At 37.4% G+C, this 24,155-nt stretch overlaps 1 long non-coding RNA gene and 1 pseudogene across 1 annotated transcript; both read left to right on the top strand.

Moving 5' to 3' along the window:
• The first annotated feature begins 8,911 nt into the window (after window positions 1–8,911).
• LOC140713248 (uncharacterized) lies at window positions 8,912–14,786 on the top strand. The gene is made up of 3 exons (XR_012095139.1): window positions 8,912–9,102; window positions 13,139–13,615; window positions 14,517–14,786. It is a non-coding gene; the product is annotated as an uncharacterized lncRNA (long non-coding RNA).
• Window positions 14,787–16,980: 2,194 nt separating this feature from the next.
• Window positions 16,981–23,690, top strand: LOC103240327 (glyceraldehyde-3-phosphate dehydrogenase pseudogene; annotated as a pseudogene).
• The last annotated feature ends 465 nt before the right edge of the window (window positions 23,691–24,155 follow it).

The raw sequence follows: 24,155 nt of genomic DNA, 5'->3' as shown, positions 1-24,155 counted from the left end.
CAGCCTGAAAACCTCTTCATGGCATTTTGTGTAGTACAAAGCTACCAAAGACTAGTGCTCTCAGCTTTTGTCTACTGGAAATGTTTTTATTTTGCCTTCTTTTTTAGGATATTTTTATTGGACATAGAATTCTACGTTGACTTTGTCTTTCTGTCAGTACTGTAAAGGCATCATTTCACTGTCTTCTGGCCTGCAAAGCTGGCCATCATTTAGATCATTGTTTCCCCATGTGAGGTTTCTTTTCCCTCTAAGATTTGTTTTTTGTTGTTGGTTTTCAGCAGTTTGAATATGATTTGTCTAGATGTGGTCACCTTTGTATTTGTCCTGCTTGGTGTGTGCATGAGTAGTAGGCAGAATTCTTCTAAGAAATGTATTGCACAATCCTAATACTTAAACACAAGATAATGTGGAAGATTTTTCTGGTGCAGACACTTTACAAATATGGGTTTATTTTACTAGAAGGCAAAAAACTCTTATGCTCAATAGACTTTGGGAGAACCTCAGGCTTCTTCTGTCTTAAATCATGGTGGTAGGTAACTTCTGGAAAACAAATTGTCATTTTGCAAAGCACAAGAACAAACTTTAAAAATGTGTCAATCTCTTGGATTACGGTCAGGAAAATCTCAGGTCAGACAAGTAATTTAAAGTAATTTAAGGTAAATACAGTTGACCTTTGAACTACATGAGTCCATATTTATATGTGGATTGTTTTTCATCTCTGCCACCCCTGAGATGGCAAGACCAATCCCTTCTCTTATTGCTCCTCCTCAGCCTACCCAGTTTGAAGACGATGAGAATGAAGATCTTTATTATGAGCCACTTCCACTCAATGGAGAGTAAATATCTTTTCTCTTTCTTGTGATTTTCTTAATAACATTTTCTTTGCTCTAGCTTACTTTATTATAAAAATACAGTACCTAATACATATAACATATAAAATATGTATTAATAAATCATTTATATTATCAGTAGGCTTCTAGTCAACAGTAGGTTATTAGTAATTAAGTTTTGGGAGAGTCAAAACTTGTACTTGAATTTTCAACTGTGCCAGTGATCAGTACCTCTACCCTCTCTGTTATTCAAGGGTTAACTGTAATTTGCAGATCTGATACTCTTGTTGGGATTTTGTTTGTTTAGGTTGTCACATGTTCATGTCTTGGAGCTAGAAAGAACAAAGCATTATATTTCTAATGACTCGGTTGGTGTTCTAGTCAAAGTACCCAAAAACTGGTGTAGTCATGCCCGGTCATCAGCAGAGAGTTGGCCATGGGCAGCAGTAAGGCACAGGAGTCTGGATCTGTAATCTGTGGAAAGAAAGGGAAGAATAAATGAAGACGGAGAAGACCTTAAAATCCATGCCTTTTTCTACCTCTGATTTTGGATTCCTCTCTGATAAAACCTACCCTGTTTTTCTAAAATAGAGTTAAGAGAGGGGAAAAAAATCATGGATCACATCAGGAATTTAATTTTTAATCATCATACTTTAAGTAATTATTGATCAAATCTTACCTTTTTTTGAGATCACTAGTCAGTCTAAAGGATTTCAAGCTGACATAACAATATTCCTTAATTTTGCCAGAACTGCTAATTAATAGTAATAATATAAAGTCTTGGTATGGATCCAGTCTCGAAGGATTAAAGCCAAAGTGAACATCCTGTGGACTCTAGATGAACAGCTCATTTATATCTAGATGCTCCAATTGAATTTGAATAGTTGTTCTTCCATCTCAGGAGAAAAGAGCTACATTCATGTCTATGTTGGCTTATATCCAAACAAAAATAAATAAATATTAATTTTGGCATACGCATGTATTAAAATTACATATTTAAGTATTTTTCTTTGTGGGAAACACTGATTTCAAAATGTCTTTTTCTAAATAATAGTAAGAAAAATAAAACTATAAAATGATCTGTGTATGATCTTTGTACATTTTAAAATTATGTCCTCCAATATTTAATAGCACTGAAATACTCAACAGCTGCAGTGCTAATCTCAAGTTAATATTTTTATTTGGTCTTATAAATAAATGGGAAGATTTTTTTCATGCTAATAAAGTCACAGACTATTAGTATAATTTACAATTTCATGTTGTTATTTTGCTGTATATCAAAATTTATTTAATCACATAAAACAACATACATGAGATGGTAGACTAGGCAACATTTTTTTAAAAGGTATTTCGAAGCTACGCAATTTTGCTTATAGTAAAAAGTTCAACTAATAAAAATACCCTAAAATTAGAAATTCAGATTTCTTTTATGTAATGAGTATAGTGATTTTATTCCTAAACTTGAGAGCAATAGCATGAAAGAAGCAAATTAGTCAATTTAATAATTCATTTACTCATTTGACCCACCAATTGTTTTTATTGTGTGTTAATGCTGGAGATAGGTGGTAAACACAACAAATGCAATCCCTGCCTTTCAAGAGCAATCAGAGCTGCTTCAGGGATAGACAATAACCAACAAACTGTGCAATTAGAATTGTGGTAAGTGAAATTAGGCAGAAATACACAGAACTAAGGAAATTCTTGCATCTCTGAGGAAATGACATTTCAACTCAGATCTGAAGGATGAGTAAGAGTGAGATGAAAGGAGTGGGAGGTTTATAAGCAGAGGGAAGACAGCGTGAGGGAGCCTCTTAAAAGAGGGGATTGATAAGTATTCATGGATGGAATACAGTAAGGGAAGGCAGAAGTCAGAGAAGAGGTTTGTGAGGTTAGCAGGGGAGGATCACACACATCATTGTATGTCCTATTAAGGATTTTGGTCTTCATCTTAAGAGCAATGTGCTGGTAGTTATTGAGAAGTTTTAAGCAGGGAGAAACGTGACAAGATTTTGCATTTTAGAAAGTCAACTAACTGGCAACAAAGTAGAGAATGGCTTGGACTGGTTTCATAATAGATAAGACCAGTTAAGAGACTCTTCTGGAAATTCAGCCCTAAAAAAAGGAATAGTTTGATTTGGAGTGGTGGGGATATAGAATAAGATTCAATGTTGTCACATTTAGTAAACAGAATCAACAGGAATTAGAGACTGATTAAACATGGAATGGAAGGTACAATTAAGGGAAATGAGTAAAGAATGATGTCCATGATGTCCCAGTTGCTGGGGTGTGGACATTGGTGCCATTTGCTGAGGGGAACAACACTGGAAGTGGCTCACAATTTTCTTTTTTGCATGGTTGCAGAAGGAGTAGAGACACAATTGAGAATTAAGTTTAGGCATTCTGAGTTTGATGTGCCTATGAAATGATCAAGAGGAGATGGTGAGTCAGCAATTTTAAATCCAGAACCAACAGGAGACATAAATTTGAAAGCATTAGATAACTGAAGCCATGAGTGTAGGTGAGATTGTCTCAACAAGTTTTCTCAACAGAAGTTCTACAGAATCTTAGTGGGCTGCTAAATGTCTCGAGAACTTCCATGTGGAATACTGATTGAAGAAATATTAAACATCAGATTTTGTCCTACTGTACATAGGACAATTTTTATTTAGATACATCCATTCTCAGATACTGATGCCAGGTGAGGGAAGCCTTAGATATCTGTTGAGTACTATGCTACACAAAGGTTAGGAAGGTAGGAAAATGATGTCCAACTTCTCCCTCCAAGTTACCTTTCCCACCTCCCTGTATACACAGCCTACTGACAAGGAAGCAAATAAGCTCTACAGGTGTAACAGACAATCAGCAGGACCTTTTCACCTTAAAGAAGATACTTATACACACCAAGACAGATGTGATCCCTGCTGCTTGTTGTAATAAATGCTGAACGTGAATTCGGTAAGTTAAAAATAGACCATATTGTAGGTTTTGCATTTCTTGAGATTTTCTCAGTTATTGTACCTTTCTGTTTTTGTTTTTTGTTGTTGTTGTTGTTATGGGTTTTTGTTTGTTTGTTTCAGTTTTTTGAGATAGAGTCTGGCCCTGTCACCCAGGCTGGAGTATAATGGCATGATCTCAGCTCACTGCAACCTCCTGCTCCCGGGTTCAAGCAATTCTCCTGCCTCAGCCTCCAGAGTAGCTGGGATTACAGGCGTGTGCCACCACTCCCAGCTAATTTTTGTGTTTTTAGTAGAGACAGGGTTTCACCATGTTGGCCAGGCTGGTCTCGATCTTCTGACCTCATGATCTGCCTGCGTCGGCCTCCCAAAGTGCTAGAATTACAGGCGTGAGCCACCGTGCCCTGCTATACCTTTCTGTTTTATATTTTATCTGCATTTGTGTTCCACAAATATATCTGAACATTGGGTTGATGATTTCTGAAGATGAAGTATGAGATAGAAAAGAAAGATTCTAGGCTTAGGCTTCTGGACAGTTTTGATAAGGTTGGATAAGGAAATAAAATCTTTTGAGTCAATTCACTGCCCCAGTGCAGAGAATCCAAAAGGAAGTTCATCTTTACATTGAAAGCTACTTAACAATGAGTTTTATATCCCAGTTTATCTATTCTATTGTGCAAAGTCAATATGAAACAACTAAAAATGCAGCAATAACTAGCAAAATTGAAAAGACATTTAACTACAAATTATAGCCATTTAACAAATAAAGATGCTGATTATTTTAAACAATAATTTGAAACTCAAACAAAATAAATATTTTGTTTTAAAAAAAGTCACACTCAAGGAAAAGGCTCTGAAAGCAAATTATTTTGGAGTTATCCAAAGCATGAAGTATAGCCTAGGAAAGGAAAAGTTGCATAGTTGATGAGAACTTAATAATGATAGCAGGTAAAGTCATAATTGGGAAAATGCTAGAATGAGATTCCATACAAGAAATTGAAAAAGTCACGCTCTCAACCAGCATAGTATGTTGACATATTGATGGCATGCCACATGATGCTGAAGCTATTTTGTATAATACATTGAAAAATTATGGCTTCTTTGTCCATTTTGATGAATAAACAAATTTCACCAATAAACATCATGCTGTAGCATTTGTAAGATTTATAAATAATGTTGAAATTTAATTACTTTTTTTTCTACTGCAGAATGTTGCCCAAAACAAGTAAAGGAGAAGATACTTTTTCTCTTCATCTTTATATCTGAAAACAGAAAGTCTATTTTGCAAGAATGGCACTGGCATCTGCATTGATGGTACCCCAAGAAAATTCACCTTCACACTGACATCACAGGACACTGACTTCTTTCCAGAGAACTACTGGTGTTGAAAACTCTTAAATACAAAATGAAAAAAAAAATCTTAGTAACGCTACAAGGATGATTACTATTAAACACAGATCAGTTCTCCGAAGATATCTTGAAGATGGTATGAGAATCCTGAAGGAGGCCACCTAACAAACCTTCTTCTACATCCAGTGGGTTGGCAGAGGAAGAGTTCTCAACACGGTGTTTGAGCTGAAAGGGAGCACTTTCAAGAAATTAGTAGGTCAGATTTTGCTAGAGGCTTTCAAGATAAAGAGTGGCTGCAGAAACTAGACTATTTGGCAGTCGTTTTCCATCACCTTATCCAGATGAACAAGTCTTTGTATGGCCCAGAAATTTTTTTTATTTCAAATGACAGGATTCTTGAATTTAAAGAAATTGAATCTTTAGGAAAAAGCAAGTCACAGAAGGAAATTGTGAAATGTTTCAACTGCTGTTTGGGCCTGAAATTGAAGGAGGATATGAGCGTATTGAAAACCATCCAGAGAACTGCAGAGCCACACTGAGTGTACTTTTCCCTTCAATCCAAGTGTCTGACTTGCTGGGGGATGCTTTCTCTAGATTTTCTCCTTACATGAGAACTTGATTTTCAGAGCAGAGGAAGAACTCTGAGCTGAAGTCTGATTATTCACTACAAATCACAATAAGAGTTCTGCCCCTATATGAGTTCTGGGTTTCTATGAAGGCAGAGTATCCTGCCATTTACAGTGAAGCAGTGAATATTTTGCTGTGGTTTTCAACTTTTTTGATTTATGAGCAACGTTTTCTTATTTAAGAAACACCAAAAACAAGGACAGAAATTGCCTGATCATCGTCGAAAATGAAGTAGTTGAATGCTTACTTCTTATATTTGACCTAGAATTGAGTATTTTTGCAGCAAAAACCAAGCACAAGTTTCAAATTACATGTGTAAATTTCATTCTTTCCCTTTGGTTCGAATAATACTTTTAAGCATATTTAGGCCTACAAAAGAGATTGGGAAACCAACACACATCTGCATAATAATTTTGTAACTTCTAGGTCTATATTTGAGCCTCATCATGTCACTCACAAAGAAAATGATTTATTAAAGCTTTAAACCAAAGACTTTGACTTTTATATATGTCCTAAGCTGCATTTTTATTTACACTGCTTTGACTTACTATTTTAAGAGGTTTACTATTCAGCATTCACAATAAATCTTTGTGTTGTAAATAATATTAATTAAATTCAACGGACAAATTTAATTAAATCTATCAAGTTTACCTTTAAAAAAGTAAATCCCAGTTGCAGCACATTGAACTCCATAAAGACAATGCCAGGGCAAGTGAAAACCAGATGGGCACTGGGTGATTGTGGATAATTCTGTGCCTCACTGATGAAAAATAACTAAACTTGGGCAAAGGACAGCCTGAGAAGCCAAGAGGCAATACATCTTCACAGTATTGTTTGTGAAAATTTGCTGGGAGGAGCAGAAGAAGCAGCACCCAAATGTTCAGTCCATTTCTCAGAGTTTTCTAAGAAGTGCCCAGAGGGGTGGAAGACCATGTCTGCCAAGAAGAAAGAAAAATTTGAAGACACGGCAAAGGTAGACAATGCTCATTACAAAAGAGAAATGAAACCCATGTCCCTCCTAAAGAGGAAAGAAAAAAGAAGCTCAAAGATGCCAATGCACCCAAGAGGCCTCCTTCGGCCTCATTCCTTTCTGAGTATCACCCAAAAATTGAAAGAGAACATCCCAGCCTATCCATTTTTGCAAAGAAACTGGGAGAGACATGGAATGACACTGCTGCAGATGACAGGCAGCCTTATAAAAAGAAAGATGCAAAGCTGAAGGAAAAATACCAAAAGAATATTGCTGCACACCGAGCTAAAGGAAAGACTGATGTAGCAAAAAAAAAAAAAAGGTGGGGTGGGGAGGGGGAGTAAGAACAAGAAGGAAGAGGAGGAAGATGAAGATGAGGAGGAGGAAAAAGATGAAGAAGATGAAGATGAAGATGAAGATGAAGAAGAGGAAGAAGAAGAAGGAGGAGGAAGAGGAGAAGGAGGAGGAGGAGATAATGACAATGTTATTAAGTTGGGTCTAGTGCAGTGTTTTTCTTGTCTTACAAGCATTTAACTCCCCTGTACACAACTGACTCTTTCTAAAGAAACAAATTGAAATGTAAGGCTGTATAAAATTTGGTTTTAAATTGTACAGTGTCTTTTTTGTTATCGTTAACACACTACCCAATGTGTCTTTAGATAGCCCTGTCCAGGTAGTATTTTCAATAGCCACTAACCTTACCTGGCACAGTATGGGGGTTGTAAATTGGCATGGAAATTTAAACAGGTTCTTATTGGTGCACTGCACAAATTAGTTACACGTGGAGATGGTAGTTCTTTCCTCTTCAGTTGTCTCTGATGCAGTTTATACAAAATAATTGTTGTTTTGATAACTGAATACAACTCTATAATTGTAAAAAAATAAAACAGAGTTGCAGCCATGTTGACATTTTGAATGCTTCTAAGTAAATACAATTTAAAAATTATTTTGGCTTCAGCCAGTTATTTATTAACAGAAATGTATTATGTTAACCCATGAGTTTTAAGCATTAATGAAAATAAAGGAATTACATTTTTAAAAGACAAGCTAAGCTTATTGCCTTTCTTTATTCAAGAAAGGTTAGCTAAAAAGTCATCTTTAGTGGTAAATAGGGAAAAAGCACTCTTGCCATTCACCGTGTACCACATACCAGACCGTGTTAGCACTTTTTAAAGTAGAATTTATGGGTTTGGGTGGGGGGAGTTTGGTAGTTTTTTTTGTTTTGTTTTGTTTTGTTTATGGACTCTTGCTCTGTCACCCAGGCTGGAGTGTGGTGGCACAGTCATAGCTCACTGCAGCCCCCAAATTCCTGGGCTTAAGTGACCCTCTGCCTTAGCCTCCTGAGTAGTCGAGACTGTAAGCAAGTTGTACCATATCTGTCTAATTGTTTTTTCTTTTGTAGAGACAAGGTCTCACTATATTGACCAGGCTGGTTTTCAACTCCTGGCCTCAAATGATCCTCCTTTCTCAGCCTCCTAAAGTGTTGGGATTACACACTAATTACATAGTAGACATTTGTAATAAGAATTTTAAGTCTATTTGGATAAGGTTTAAACAATCTAGAAGAAATTTTAATTAAAAAAAAGAAAAACAAAAGTTTGCCCTACTCATACTATTGACTTACATTCAAGTTGATATCCTTAGTGGGAGGAGAACCACACAAAATGAGTGGGCTGATAATATTAGCCAAAATAAACATATCCATAGAAAACTATCATTCTATCTCCAAAAGAGTATTAATAGTATTTTTAGTTTATTATGTCTGCAACTTACTGATCATGCTGATATACTGGAAGTTATAGCAATAATTTTTTGTCAAGGATTTTTTTTTTTTTTTTGAGGCAGAGTCTTGCTCTGTTGCCCAGGCTGGAGTGCAGTGGCACCATCTTGGCTCACCGCAAGTTCCGCCTCCCGAGTTCATGCCATTCTCCTGCCTCAGCTTCCTGAGTAGCTAAGACTACAGGCGCCTGCCACCACGCCTGGCTAATTTTTTGTATTTTTAGTGGAGATGGGGTTTCACCGTGTTAGCCAGGATGGTCTCGATCTCCTGACCTCGTGATCCGCCCACCTCAGCCTCCCAAAGTGCTGGGATTACAGGCATGAGCCAATGCGCCCCGCCTTGTCAAGGATTTTTTAAGACCCAAAAACTACTGAGAAATCTTGGTCTAAGGAGAAGAAAAGAGAGCCAAAGACTGAAGCTTAAAGAAGTCCAGCGTTTCAGATCAGATGGAGGAGCACTGGTAAATGAAGAAGGAGAAGCAGCAACTGAAGAGGCAGTAGAAAATCCAAAAGGATCTAGTATCATGGAAACCAAGTCAGTGGAGGATCTACTGGAGTGGCATGGTCAGCTTTGTTGTGCTTTGAAAAGAGGGTAAGTGATAAGAAACTTAAAGTTTGTTGAATTTAGCTTCAGGGAGATGATTGATGACTTTGGTTTAGCCCTTTCAGAGGAAGGTTAATTAATGAATGAGAGCTAAGGAAATGGAGCTGTTGAGTAAAGACAAGTGTTGCCTTGCTGTGCTGCTTCTTATGCACAGATAAAGACGGAGAGGATTAGGGTGGTAACAGGAGGGGAAAATAGGATAAATAGATGTTTGTAAATTAAAAGACTTCTATATGTTTAAATGTTGATGAGGAAAATCCAGTAGAAAGAGAGGAGAAGACATAGAGAGAAGGAGGGTAATAAAAACAGGATAAGAAAGAAATCGGCTTCTGATATTGGTGAGAGGATTGGCCCAATGGCAAGGAGTGCCACCTCCACAATGGGAGGAGGAAACAGTGGGTACAGAGGCAGGTAGGCTTGTAGTGAGGAAGGTACTTTAAGTTTAGCCTGCTCAGAATCCCATCATTTTAGTTGTTAATTCTGTGCTCTCCATTACATTACAATTCCTTGAATGTAAACTAAAACAAGAGGGTTTAAAATAACAGTATTTTGTATATTCATCTCTTCTTGTTTTCCTTTTTTATGCCCTTCCACTACCTTGCCTGTGCTCCCCTTTCCCCCATGGGACCAAGAACAAGGAGCTCTCTTAAGTTTATTGAGTAGAGTTAATAATTCAAAACCCTTTGTGGTCTTGTATAATGGTGAACATTTTTGCCAGGAATCATACCATAATTGGGCTTTGAATAAGAACAGAGTCCATATGTCACTACTCTTTTCAGGCATTAAATCAAACAGAACGGGGGAAAAAACTCTGAATTCAAGCACATAACATGTCACCCCTCCTAAACCATGTCAGTGTATATTGTGAATGCTATGAAATTTAGGAGGTTTCTGGTAAGGAAAATTATTTGTGCTTTTGAAAGAGAGTAGGTAGAAATATGGGAAGTTAAACATTAATTAATTCTTCCAAGCAGGAACAAAACTAGGCTACTGTTCAACTTCTCACTTCAGTTTTGATTCTAAATTAGCTTTAAAAATCACAACAAAGTGGACAAATAAGTAATTCTTGATGATAAGGCACAAGAATGAAGAAATCATTTATTACTTTGGATGCTTCATACAGAAAACAAACTCTTCTAAATGAAACCTTGTATCAGGGAAATAATTTCATTACATCGAAATATTTTCATTGTATATTTCATTATACAGAAATATTTCTGACCTATAGAATTTTAGATTTCCATGGGCACAAAATTTTTAATTAAGTATAAAAATTTTTAAAGGCATTCTTTTTTTATACACCTAAAACCTTATATTATATTGAAAGCTCTTTAAAGGGGAACTTGTTTTTGAATAAGTTGAACTGTATCAAATTTCTGACTTTTGAGCTAAAAAGGATAGAATAGCCACAGTGGCATGGGGTTCAATTTAATACTAGAACCATGTGGCACATGATAGACACTTGATACATTATTTTAAAATAAACAAATAAACCTGAGAACTCAGGCATGTATTCTAGTCTATCTGGAAAATGCATTCTAGAAAAGGACATCAATAGCAAGCCAACTTCAGATATTTGACAAAACAGCACATGGTTGCAAATTAACTACTATACAAACACAAAAACTTATAATTATCAAATGAGTTCTTGACAGTTTTTGATAGTGTCAACAAAACTCAACTGTGGAGAGTCTAAAACTTACTCAGTTGGTATTCTAGAAATGCCAGCCTTGTAGAGGTCAATGAAACATCAGCCAAAGGGGGAAACAAATCCACGCTGAAGGATGTAGGTCCAATTACTGAAAGTAACTTTTTTTCCCAATTTCATTTTCATTTATTAGGAAAACATGAGAAAAAGTTCATAAACTCTGAAAATAAACAAAATACAACTTTTTGCAATTATGTTGAATTTCAACTTGAATGTTATCATAAACCTGGACATTTTTAGGTTGAGCACACTTAATACAAGTTGCAATTTTCAAGTAATTTTGGAATTCAGACATTAAGACTAGTGGCCAATCTAAACTTCAGAGCATTACAATCCCTACAAACACACACAGCCCACTCCTTATCATAACCTCCTATTTTATTTTTTATAACACTTATCATTTAAAACAAATATTTATTTAATAAATAGGTGAATCTATTCATTTCGTAATTATATATTGAGCCCCTATCCTGTAAAAACAATTATATTTTGTTTCTTAGTCATAAATTTTTTTAACAGATGATAGCTCTAATTCAGGATGCAGGAAATCTTCTTTTTCTTTTTATCTCACTAATGAAAACATAAACTGTTCTATGTGATAAAAGTCAGTTACATTAGTCATGTATTTTAATAAAGCCATCATAAATTACTAACTTTTAATAAAAAATTTTAAAAAGCCATGTGTGCCCATTTTTGCAAGCAATTCAATAATAAACACAGCTGTTGCGCTGAGACGCCTCAGTAACTGCTCTAATTAGTCATTTTTGAATCTGTGCTCCCGTAATATATTTCTGGCACTGTGTGCTAAACATTGTACGTGGCACATCTCACTGAATTCTTACAAAAATCCTTTGTGATAGGAGTTAATGTTGTCACCATTCCTTTACATAAGGAAACTGAATCTCAGAAAGATTAAGTAACTCTCCCAGGGTGACATGACTAGCAGGAAATAAAACTGTAATTCATATCCACACCTCATCCAGATCCCCTGCCTTTAACTTCTATGCTATATGGTCTCTCACTTGGGAATAAGAACTTCTTCCTTTTTCAAATACTTAATATTGTCTCACCATCACAAGAAGTCACCAGCATCAGGAGAGGTGGCAGGCCATCTTAGGGAGGCCACAGAAACTATGGTCCTCTTCCCATGCCCTACAAGAGATACACGTTTAAATAATTTAAATATTGAAGGCTCACTCTACTTCTTAAAATATGCAGCTTTAAACCGTGTTTAAGAACTTCAAAGGTATACCCAAGTTCACAGCCCCCATTTACAAATTATTCTCTCTGCTTCAGAGCCATGATCGACAGCAATTCCCTTTCACTGGAATGATTACACCCTTCCCTTCACTCAAAGCATAACTTTATGCTTTTTCTCTTGGACTCTCTTCAAGACTCTCCTTCTCAATGAAGTGATTCCTGAATGACCTTAACTGACCCCAGGGCAAAAAAAAAAAAAAATGTTTGCTTATTTCCACCAAAGGCTCCCCATGCTCCGGAAGAGCTGGGTGTATCTTTATTTCTCTCCCCTGCATAAGTCAGTATCAGTCTGTCTACCTTATTACACTGGTGCCCCAAAAGGAAAGATTCTACAGTGAGTGTGTTCTCAGTAGCTATGACTTAAATCCAGACTAAAATGCTACTGATGATTGTGTCATTCTGCTGAAAAGCAAAGTTCTGTTCACAAGGTCACCAAATCCTTTCCCGCTTTAGGTGTTTGCTATTACTGGCTGCCCCGCAATCCTGTGCCACCTCCCAGAGCAGGAAGCACATGCTGTTTCCTATCCCTCCTGCTACTTTGCAGGAAATGCTTGGCTTTGAGTAATCAGGGATGCATTGGCTGGAAATGCTAGTGGTGGAGACAGAGGGGAGGCTGACACCAAATCCAGACAGTGTAAGGACTTTTCCCCAGCCAGGTGTTTGACTTTCTACATTTCCTCCTGCTGTTCTGCCTCTAAGTCCTCTCTACACATAAATAGTCATCTAGTCCAGTTAGATGTGAAGTCTAAATACTAATATCACTAGTAAAATACCCTGAATCATCATATTAAAATGATTTTTTGGTCCCAAATGCTGTTTACAATTTCATTCTAAATTGTTACTATCCACCTAAATCAGGAGGCATTTTGTAACTATCAAACAGCAAGAATGTTTCCATGGTTCCATTAGGAAAAACAACATAAAATTCCAACTCACTTTAATTCTATATCCACCAACAGTAAACAAACTATTCATGGGAAGAAAACAAATTGATTTTGAGTCACAGAGGAAAGAGTAAGATAAAATTGCTAATATTTATTGTGTGTTTATTACTAGGTCAGTTCAGATTCTCCAAGAAGCAGGCACCAAGACAGAATGAGATGTGAAAGAAATACACTCAGAGAAATGCTCTTGAAGGATAAAGACGCCAAGGAGCAAGAGGAACTCTAAAAGCCTCCAGATCATGTTGCTGTTTTCAATGGTTCTTTATTTAGAACTCAATGAAATTGCCTAAGTTTTAACAATTATAATATTTTATTTCTGATTAATCAGAAAATAGTTTGCCATAAAAATTGGTCATTTCTGATATTAGCACATAAATTTGTTTTTATTGTAATTTCAAAACTAATGTCAAGACTGAGCAAATCATAGGATGGAAGCAACTGTGAGTGCCTGGGACCCTCAAGATCATCAAATTCAGCTTTCCCCACAGAGATGGCCTTTCAACTTTTGCCTGAACATTATCCTTGTGAGGGAAATCATTTCATCGCAAAGCAATCCAGTTTATTACTGGAACACTGCAATTATTTGAAGGTTTGTCTTTTTCATTTCTTTTTATGTAGCCTTTAGGGAAAATCTTCCTACAGCCTTCCACCTAGAGCTATGAGAGGGGATACTGGAAGAAAGTTATTGGGAGCCCCCTTCTTCTCTGACCTGAGCTAATGAACCCTAGTTCATCTCATGATTTCTTCTATAAAACTGTTTCTGGAACAATAACCACCTCAGTCAACCTCCTCCAGATCACCTATAAATTTTTTAGTAACCTTCAAAATATATGGCATCCATAACTTGATTGTCCAGCCAAATGAAGCGACTACACTGAATACAGTAGGATAATCTAGTCTTTGTATTTCTCCTAATGAATTAGATTTTTGGCATCATGTGCCACAGCATTGCTTCATATGAATTGGTACTTAAAAGAAAACTTGATGCCATAGAACTATAAAATTAAATCCAGGAAGAACCTCAAAGACAATCTTCTTCCAACATCCTCTTTCTCAGATAAGGAAATTAAGATTTTAAAAGATCTTGTGCCAAAAGTCAAACAGTTAACTTGTGGCAGTTGAGATTAAATTTTAAAACTCCTAATGCAATGTTTTGTTTTGTTTTATTTTCCTGCAAAGTGTGATTGAGCCTGTACTCCCTACCCATCATCCACTTGTTTCTTAAGCTAAGTGCAAAATTTTACATTTATCCTTTTGTATATGTAATTTAGACTTTGTGAGCTCTCTGAATCACCAGCCATAGGAGTCTTTTTAATGATTAGGTGAAGAGAATTTGACAGTGGGCTAGTAAAATACCCTGAATCATCATTTTAAAATGATTTTCTGGTCCCAAATGCTGTTTAGTCTCACTTTTCTCCCAAGGGCAGCCCCTGTGTTCTGCTCTGTCTAGGCCCATTCCTTTGCCTTGCCTACTTTCTTGATCTTGATAGCAAAACATCTGGATCTATTGGATAACACTGCTCACCAACACTGATCATCTTTGTCTTTACCCAAGGCAAGTGTGCCACCTTATAACGGACTTTGCACTGGAAACAATGACTTATACCCTACTCGAGAAGCTGAAGTGGGAAGATCATTTGAGCCCAGGGGTTCAAGACTGCAATGAGCTAAACTCATTCCACTGCACTCTAGCCTGGGTAACAGAGTGAGATCCCTTATAACAATAATAAATAAATAATAAAGGAGTTTACTTCTGTTGATCTCTGAGTCTTTAAATATGATTCCCACCTACTCATTCTCCTTAGTTGAGACCTTAGCAAGTGTTCTGGCCAAACAGCTTATCCTAGCAATGGTTGATCATGTCATTTTACTAGCTCACTTTACCTCCCCAGAGGGCAGATCCTTGTTCCCCAATAGGTTTTGGTGCCATTAATTCATAGGTTTATCTCCACCTATTCATGTCCATCTACATTTACTCAATTATTTTTAGCATGTCTGCTATGAGTAAAGCACATATGAGCTTTCACTTTTTCATTTGGTGACTTGTTTTGGCTCTTTAAACTTATAGTTAAAGCCTACTGATTTCTTCCCAGGTTTAAGTATTTCACCCTATTGTTAAAGTCTACCAATTTTTTCTAGTTAATGTACAAATGCATTTTAAGTCAAAGGAAACCAATACTCTGAAGCCAAATGTAGCATGTATACATCTTAAATATGTAAATGAGAAATATTTTGCCTTTAACTGGCAGGTATGGATTCATCGGTTTGCTAATAATTTAATAGTACTCTTGCTGTAGTTATTTGCTCTAAGATACTCACTGGAACCACAATTTAATAACATGGCCTACACAGCCAATATATTAAGTTGCTGTTGTAGAGGACTCAGTCATTAACTCAGTAATTTCATTTTAGCTTATCTGTGTTGGTGGTGGTGGTGTTATTTTACTTCTGTTCCTCCTTATATTCCTGGCCCCCACCAAAGATAACATGGAGATTAAATGATTCCATATTCTATGCTAACTATGGTCAGGAAGAAAAAAGAAAACTATCTAGAGAGCACTCCCTCTCTCAATAGCTTCTGTTCCCTACCTGCCTATTGAGGCTTAGCAGGAGACAATGCCTTGAAGGACGATTAAGTCATTTAAAGACTGCCATTACTTCCTGGTAACAAAATGAAACATGGCAAGTTACAATTTTATTAATATGAGTTTTATTTTTCTTTCTCTCAATTATCCACATATCCATCTATTTATCCAAAAGCAAACAAGCAAACATATTTCAGAAGCCCCTCCTACAAGCTCAGCAGTTTGATCTAGTTAATTCAAGGGAACATTAGGGTGAGAAAATCTTCGAATGCTCTGAAATTTAACATAAATTCACATGAGAAGGTATGAGAGTTTTATACTTGGTTTCAGAAAAGAGAGATCCCTATGAAAACTTTGAATTGTTGGAGGACGATATAGTAATCCCAGCTCAATTCACTCTGCATTTGGTTGACATTGACTAGTATACCCTGATATATCCTAATACACCTACTGTAAATTCCTTATCTTGACTTAGCTGATCCTCTAGATAGAAGCTTTGCTGCCCCTACACTGGTGCTCCCCAGGAATCATGAAAAACAGTTCTAAAAGTTTAGGGGAAGTCACTCAAACATACCAAACATGGGAATTATAGAGGCACATGCCACTGGACTACTTCTGAAATTAGTAATCTGATTAATTATTTACTCCTTGCAACAACTCAAGGCAGTCTAGTACAGAGTAAAGAGCTAATCTACCTACATCTAAATCCTGTCTCTGATTCTTACAAGTTGTGTAACCATGTACAGTTTTCTTAACATTTTTTGTCTCAGTTTACCTATAAAACGAAGATGTTAACAGTACTTATCAAGAAGGTTAAATAAATTAATACATGTAGAAAACTTAAATAGTGTGTAGTAAGTGTTATAAGTGTTAGGTATTATTTTCCTAATCTCAACCTTGTAATAATAAAATCTCAACCTTCAATAATAAAAAGGATAACATAAACATATTCCATTATGTTTAAACTCCATACCATGTGTATCCTTAGTAGTAATTCTAATTGTCTTAGTCTGTTTTATGCTGCTCTAACAAAACACCTAAGACTGGGTAATTTATAAAGAAAGAAATGTATTTGGCTCATGAATGTATTTGGCTCAGGCTGGGAAGTCCAAGATCAAGGGGCTGTATCTTGTGAGGGCCCTCTTGCTGTGTAATCCCATGGCAGAAGACAAGAGGGCAAAAGAGCATGACAGAGGGGGAAGAAGGGGACCAAATTTATCCATGTATCAAGAACTCACTCCTGTGGCAACTAATTCACTCCTGCACTAATGGCATTAATCCATTCATGAGACCAGAGCCCTTATAAACTAATCATTTCTTAAAATTCCACCTTTCAAACTTGTGGCATTGAGAATTAAGCTTCCAACACATGAACTTTGGAGGACACATTCAAACCATAGCACTGGTATACTGTCCACAGGCCTTTGTTTATAATTCTTTGACATATCTGACCCCAGACCATACACGCTGTGACAAACCAAAAGATTTTCTTCTGTTGGTGAAACTCTGTCATCAGGCCAGTGAAGGCATGAAATGACTGAAGTAGCCGTTACATGACCATGATATTTATTATTATATGTAAACAATTAAGTATATAAATATCTCTTTTTCAGGGTTTAAAACTAACTTCGATGCTAAATGGAGAACTGAGGCAATCATACAAGCTTGGCAGATGAGTGTAGGGCAAACAAGAGAGGTAAAAACATGGTTTGAATTAGTCTATGAATTGTTTCGGTATCTTCTCTCACTTGAGTATGATTAAATAAACATTTACATATTCACAATAGTAATTAGAAGAAAACATTTTAAACATGTTGGATTAAACTAAAAAATCTAAAAACATACAAACCACCATTCCAACCACTACCTTGAACCTACAAGTACTATTTCATCCTTCAGGATCCCAAGCAATACATAAATTTAAAGCAGAGCACTCACAAGAACCCCAGTAGAAAGGAAACAGCTGGTTAGCAGCTGCATAGTGATACTATATGCCAGTTTTCAATGAAAAATAACACGTTTGATTAGAGCCCATAAGCTAAACCTCTTATTCCTGGTTATTTCGTGGCTAAACAAGGTTCTCTCTTGTTTTATTCCCTTCACATTTGGGCCCCATCCTGCAGCCCTAGATTAAAGGCAAAGAAGAAACATGGATTTCAGTCACATTCTCTGCTTTCTAAATCCAAATTCAAAACTATTATTCATTCAAAGTAAATATGCATAGCATATCATGAGCGAGAACATTTTGTTCAAGGAGACCCAAAGAAAGCATGTTAATTATAACTTGTATTCACGTAGCACCTAACTTAGGAGGAGTTCAAAGCAAATGCACGTGTGGAAAAGGTCAAACCCACCAGCTAAACAGGAAAGCCATGGAGCTTCTTTTCCATTCCATGTCATCCATATAAGGCGGGGTTTCCTTTTATGTCTAAGTTTAGACATCATCAGAAAAGTCAAACCACAAGAGAATGATGAAAATTGTGCTAAAATGTGGTTGATGTTTATGTCTTCTGTGCCAACACAACCCTTTGGTGGAAAGTCTGAATCAGCTTCTCTGAGAACTTACTTATGATACATAATTAGAAGCTTTTATTCTTAAAAAAAAAAATTTAGCACTCGATAAAACTCAGCATATAGTTTATATAACCAGCATACAAGGTTATAGCACTAAGGGAGTTCAGAATATAAATGAAACATTGGTTCTATGGTGGGATAGGTCAATTGTATCCACAGGTTGAAGGCAGCTGTTATTCAATAGGCAGAAATAAGGAAAAAAAAATAGGACCTACACACAAGGAGGATAAAATGACATAAAACAAGACAATGAAGAGAAAAAAGTGAGGAATATAAAGGGAGTGGTTAGTGGCCCCATACGTCTAAAGATGGGTTAGGGTTAGAAAATTTATGACATGGAGAGTATTGTATAGGGCTTAAAAGTGACAGTGTGAATCCCAGCTCAACCACATGGTACTCTTGTGACCCTGAATAAGTTACCCAAACTCTTCAAGCCTTCGTTTCCTCTTCATTAAAATGGAGTTAATAATATTACATAGCTCATATGGTTTCCATGAAGATTAAGTGAGATAATCCCTGTGATAATGACAAAGGGAGAAAGTATGTTCTATTATTCAACTTTGTATGTTTGGAAGTAAGTACATTGCTTGATATATGGTAAGTGCTCAATAAATGTTACCTTCCATGATGATTAAGAATTTTAAGATAAGACAAGAAAGATCCAGAGCAACAAGACTTTGGACTATCACATTAAAGAACTTAGATTATATATAATGATAAATGGAGAGACAATAGTAACGTTTGTGATCAGAACATTGCTTAAATTACTCTAGAAAATAAATTGTGAGGAGACTAGAGTTAAGACTACCATGGAGGAAGTTAAAGAGAGTCCAAGCTAGATGGGTGATTGTGTGTCTGGAAAGAGGAGAAAGACAGAAGTATCTTGGAGGAAGCTTAGGCGCAACCCACAAGAAAGCCATAGAATATTTTCTTTAGCCGGGTGAGGTGGCGGGCGTCTGTAGTCCCAGCAACTTGGGAGGCTGAGGCAGGAGAATGTTGTGAACTCGGGAGGCGGAGGTTACAGTGAGCGGAGATTGTGCCACTGCACTCCAGCCTGGACAACAGAGCGAGACTCCGACTCTACAAAAAGAAAAAGAAGAAAAAAGAAAGCCATAGAATATTTTCTACATCTTCATAAAAACAAAAGGGCTGAATTCAAAAATGACTTAAGCTCGACATTAGACTGATGATTGGGACAATAAAACAAAGTCTAAGACTCGAATATCCTGAAGATATAAATTTCAGATAAATTAGACATACTTTCATCTTAACGAAGAAAAATTCAGGAAAACAGACTATTTCTATGACTTAGACCTCAATCAAAGTCCCAAGGGAGATATTTATTTAATAAAATAGTTAGGAGTGCTGACTGGGTAGCCAAACTGCCCGAGTTCAATTTCAGCACCGCCACTTTCTACTTGTATAGCAAGCTACTCAACCACTCCATACCTGTCTGCTCCTCTATACAATACTCACCCCTGCTGGTATCTAGTTAATAACAGTATTCATTTTTAAAGGTTTCTGTGAGGATTAATGATTTAATACACTTTAAACACTTAGGACTGTGCCAGCTACAGAATTAACCATTGATAAATGTTAGCTACCTTTTTTTTTTTTTTTTGTGAGATGGAGTCTCACTCTGTCACCCAGGCTGGAGTGCAGTGGTGTGATCTCGGCTCACTGCAACATCTGCCTCCCAAGTTCAAGCAATTCTCCTGCCTCACCTTCCCAAGTAGCTGGGACTACAGATGCGTGCCACAGTGCCTGGCTAATTTTTTGTATCTTTTTTTTTAGTAGAGAGGGGATTTCACTGCGTTAGGCAGGATGGTCTCGGTCTCCTGACCTTGTGATCTGCCCGCCTCAGCCTCCCAAAATGCTAGGATTACAGGCGTGAGCCACCATACCCTGCCAAATGTTAGCTATCTTAATTCCTGTGCTATTTCTATTTGCTTTGGGCCAAGATTTACTGGTGGCATGTGGATCAATCCCAAATGCTAAGCCACTTTCCCTGTGATTCATGATCATGACCCATACCCCATGGCATACATTGCCCCTAATAAAACGAATTCATTTTTCACTTCCCCAGCCTCCCACATACCAAAGATACAAGGTTTGACAATTTTGCATATAGTTTGAAATATTACTCTTCCTTGCATGCACCATGCATGTTCACATCATAAAGTGGAATGGCTCTAAAAACCAAGTATTGTGGCTTCAGATGACCAATAATAGATGTTAAAACAAATTCCTGATTTAGTTTAAAAACTCTCAAATACTTTCAATATTTGTATGATTTTTAAAAGAGACATTTTTCAAATATAAGTTACAAAAACAAAATCCATAGTCAAAGTACATTCTGTATAGGGATTTAAAAGAAAATTAGCTGGGCATGGTGGCTCATGCCTGTAATTCTAGCACTTTGGGAGGCCGAGATGAAAGGATCACTTGGGGCCAGGAGTTTGAGACTGGCCAGGAGTAGTGAGACCTTATCCCTACAAAAAAAAAAAATTAATTAGCTGAGTATAGTGGTGCATCTGTAGTCCCAGCTACTTGGGAGGCTGAAGTGGGACGATCACTTGAGTCTGTGAGGTGGAGGTTGCAGTGAGCCAAGATTGAGCCATTGCATTTCAGCCTGGACAACAGAGTGAGACCTTGTCTCAAAAATAAATAAATAAAATAAAATAAATCAATTTTGTGTTATCTTTTTAGAAAATGAGTTTTAAAATAATAAAAGTCTTCTGTTTATCATCACAGAGTAGGCCATTTCTCCATAACTACTATGTAAAATATAAAATGTAGACAATGAACTCGTAAAAAATAAAATAATTACACTGTTTATCACCACATAATTGCTATATAAAATTATGAAATATATATTAATTCAAGTGTCTTATTCTAACACACAAACTTTCTGGTGCACATAATGGGCCATTTCAAGCCTTTGATGTTTAATTACTATTTAATGATAGACTGCTAATTCCAACCCGGTTCACAAGGTTGAAACTGTTTCTTGGATCAGTTCAGCATCCACTGCAATTTTAACTACCCTGAATTACTAATTTAGTGTCATCATAGATATGTTAAATGAATTATTTCACTCAATATTGAGCATAAGCTAAGTGCATTGGAAATCCATATTTTCCGATATCTGAAAGAAATAAGAAAGTAAGAAAAAGCTACAGATTTTTAAGAGCATTCAGAAAACTTCAGAATGAATTAGTGCAAGTAACGACAACTCTCTAATTTCTAGGTAATACTTTATTTCATTAAACATGGAATCTTTGAAATATTCCTTTAACACAGAACAGTTTTATGTATCCCAACTTGTCCCATACTGATCAGAAAGTGACAATCATGGATGCCTAAAGAAACCCTTTAAAAGTCGGGATGACCTTTCCAGAATGTACACTCCCATTTTGTGCATAATTATTCTATATGGCAAACAAAAAGACCATGATTATTTTATAAAACCACATCTGTCTAGATAAAGCAAACCATATTTTTATGTAACTCCATAATATTAAGCAACATGATTAAGTATTCACATCTGTTACCCTTTTATTCTTCTCCTTTATCATCAACTAAAAAGAAAACATGAAAGAAGTGAATTGATCTTTAACCAGAGGAAAAAGGAAAATACCCCACCTTTGGCTTATCAGCACTGGCAACTATTGCCAAGCTCTGGGCTCAAAAGACTTTATAATTACCTTCGGGGTAAGGGACAGTAACAACATCCAAATTCCTCCCACCAAACCTTCCATGCAATTTATCTTATTGCCTCCTGGAAACAAGATGTGTACGTTAGGTTTGCAGTGTCAGTGTGATCCTTTCCATTCTTCAATGTGAGAAATAAGCAGGTAGCAGTATGTATCATGGCTAAAAACTCAGGCTTGTATTAGAATGCTGGGAGTTCAAATCTCAGCAACCCCACTTACAGAATGTATGACGCTGGGCAAACTATTTCCCTAAACTTCAGCTCTTTTATCTATAAAATAGGTCCACATAAAGGGCTTAGAACAAACCCTGGTACAATGTAAGTCCTCGATAAATAGTAAACAATAAAATTATCATCACAGCTTAATCAAGAGTGACAGATACATTCTGCAGCAAAGGCATGAATGATGACTGTATTTGTGTGACTGGATAAGGGGCTTTCTGTTTGTTACTTTCAGTCAGAGGAGACAGTATTAGAGAAATAAATGAGGCCAGGATTCAGTTCTTAGAAGCATAGAATAAGTCCTATTTTGGCTCGCTTCTCCTCCCATTAGAGACAGCCGCATTTTCTTGTGCAGCGCAGTGCCAGCCACATCCCTGAGACACAATGGTGTAGGTGAAGCCCGAAGTCAACGAATTTGGCTATGCTGGGTGCCTGGTCACTAGGGCTGCTTTTAACTCTGGTAAAGTGCATATTGTTGCCATCAATGACCCCTTCATTGACCTCAACTACATACTGGAGCATGTAGACCAGTATGTAGTTGAGGAGCATGTAGGCCAGTATTCCACCCATGGCAAGTTCCATGGCACCTTCAAGGCTGAGAACGGGAAGCTTGTCATCAATAGAAATCCCATCACCATCTTCCAGGAGGAAGATCCCACCAAAATCAATGGGGCGATGCTGGCACTGAGTACGTTGTGGAGTCCACCAGCATCTTCACTGCCGTGGAGAAGACTGGTGCTCACTTGCAGGGAGGAGCCAAAAGGGTCATGATCTCTGCCCCCTCTACTGAAGCTGTCATGTTCATGATGAAAGTGAATTATGAGAAGTATGACAACAGCCTCAAGATAATCAGTAATGCCTCCTGTACCACCAACTACTTAGCGCCCCTGGCCAAGGTCATCCATGACAACTCTGGTATTGTGGAAGGACTCATGATGATAGTCCATGTCATCACTACCACCCAGAAAACTGTGGATGGCCCTTTCAGGAAACTGTGGCCTGATGGTCACAGGGCTCTCCAGAACATCATACCTGCATCTACTAGCACTGCCAAGGCAATGGTCAAGGTCATCCCTGAGCTGAACAAGAAGCTCACTGTCATGGCCTCCCGTGTCCCCACCACCAACACGTTGGGCGTGGACCTGACCTGCCATCTAGAAAACCTGCCAAATATCATATCAAGAAGGTGGTGAAGTGGGCTTCAGAGGACCCTATCAAGGGCATCCTGGGCTACACTGAGCACCAGATTGTCTCCTCCGACTTCAACAGTGACACACAGTCTTCCACCTTTGATGCTGGGGCTGGCATTACCCTCAAAGACCACTTTATCAAGCTCATTTCCAGGTATGACAATAAATTTGGCTACAGCAACAGGGTAGTAGACCTCATGGCCCACATGGCTTCCAAGGAGTAAGGCCCCTGGACCACCAGCCCCAGCAAGAGTACAAGAGGAAGAGAGAGATCCTCAGCTGCTGGGCAGTCCCTGCCACACTCAGACCTCACGACACTGAGGATCTCCCCTCTTCACAATTTCCACGCAGACCACCTGAAAAAGGAGGGGCCTAGGGAGCTCCACCTTGCCATGTCCTATTAGTAAAATTCCCTGTGCTCAGCCAAAAAAAAAAAAAAAAAAAAAATTCCTAGTTTACTGAGCAGCCATTATTTTTTAAACCAGGCATGTAAATAATAAAAATAATTCAAGCAGTAGGGGTGGAGGATGCAGTCAATGAAGAAGAGATTGCTATGCTCAGTAAGAAATCAATTGTAATAGGTTGGGCGCAATGGCTCACGCCTGTAATCTCAGCACTTTAGGAGGCCAAGGTAGGTAGATTACCTGAGGTCAGGAGTTCACGACCAGCCTGGCCAACATGGTGAAACCCCGTCTCTACTAAAAATACAAAAATTAGCTGGGTGTGGTGGTGGGCGCCTGTAGTCTCAGCTACTCAGGAGGCTGAGGCAGGAGACTTGCTTGAACCTGGGAGGTGGAGGTTGCAGTGAGCTGAGATCGCGTCACTGCACTCCAGCCTGGGAGA

This window comes from Chlorocebus sabaeus, chromosome 13 (genome assembly GCF_047675955.1).
Source record: "Chlorocebus sabaeus isolate Y175 chromosome 13, mChlSab1.0.hap1, whole genome shotgun sequence".
In the NCBI taxonomy this organism is placed as follows: domain Eukaryota; kingdom Metazoa; phylum Chordata; class Mammalia; order Primates; family Cercopithecidae; genus Chlorocebus; species Chlorocebus sabaeus.
The sequence above is the reverse complement of the archived record's forward strand: the minus strand, read 5'-3'. Positions and strand labels throughout refer to the sequence as shown.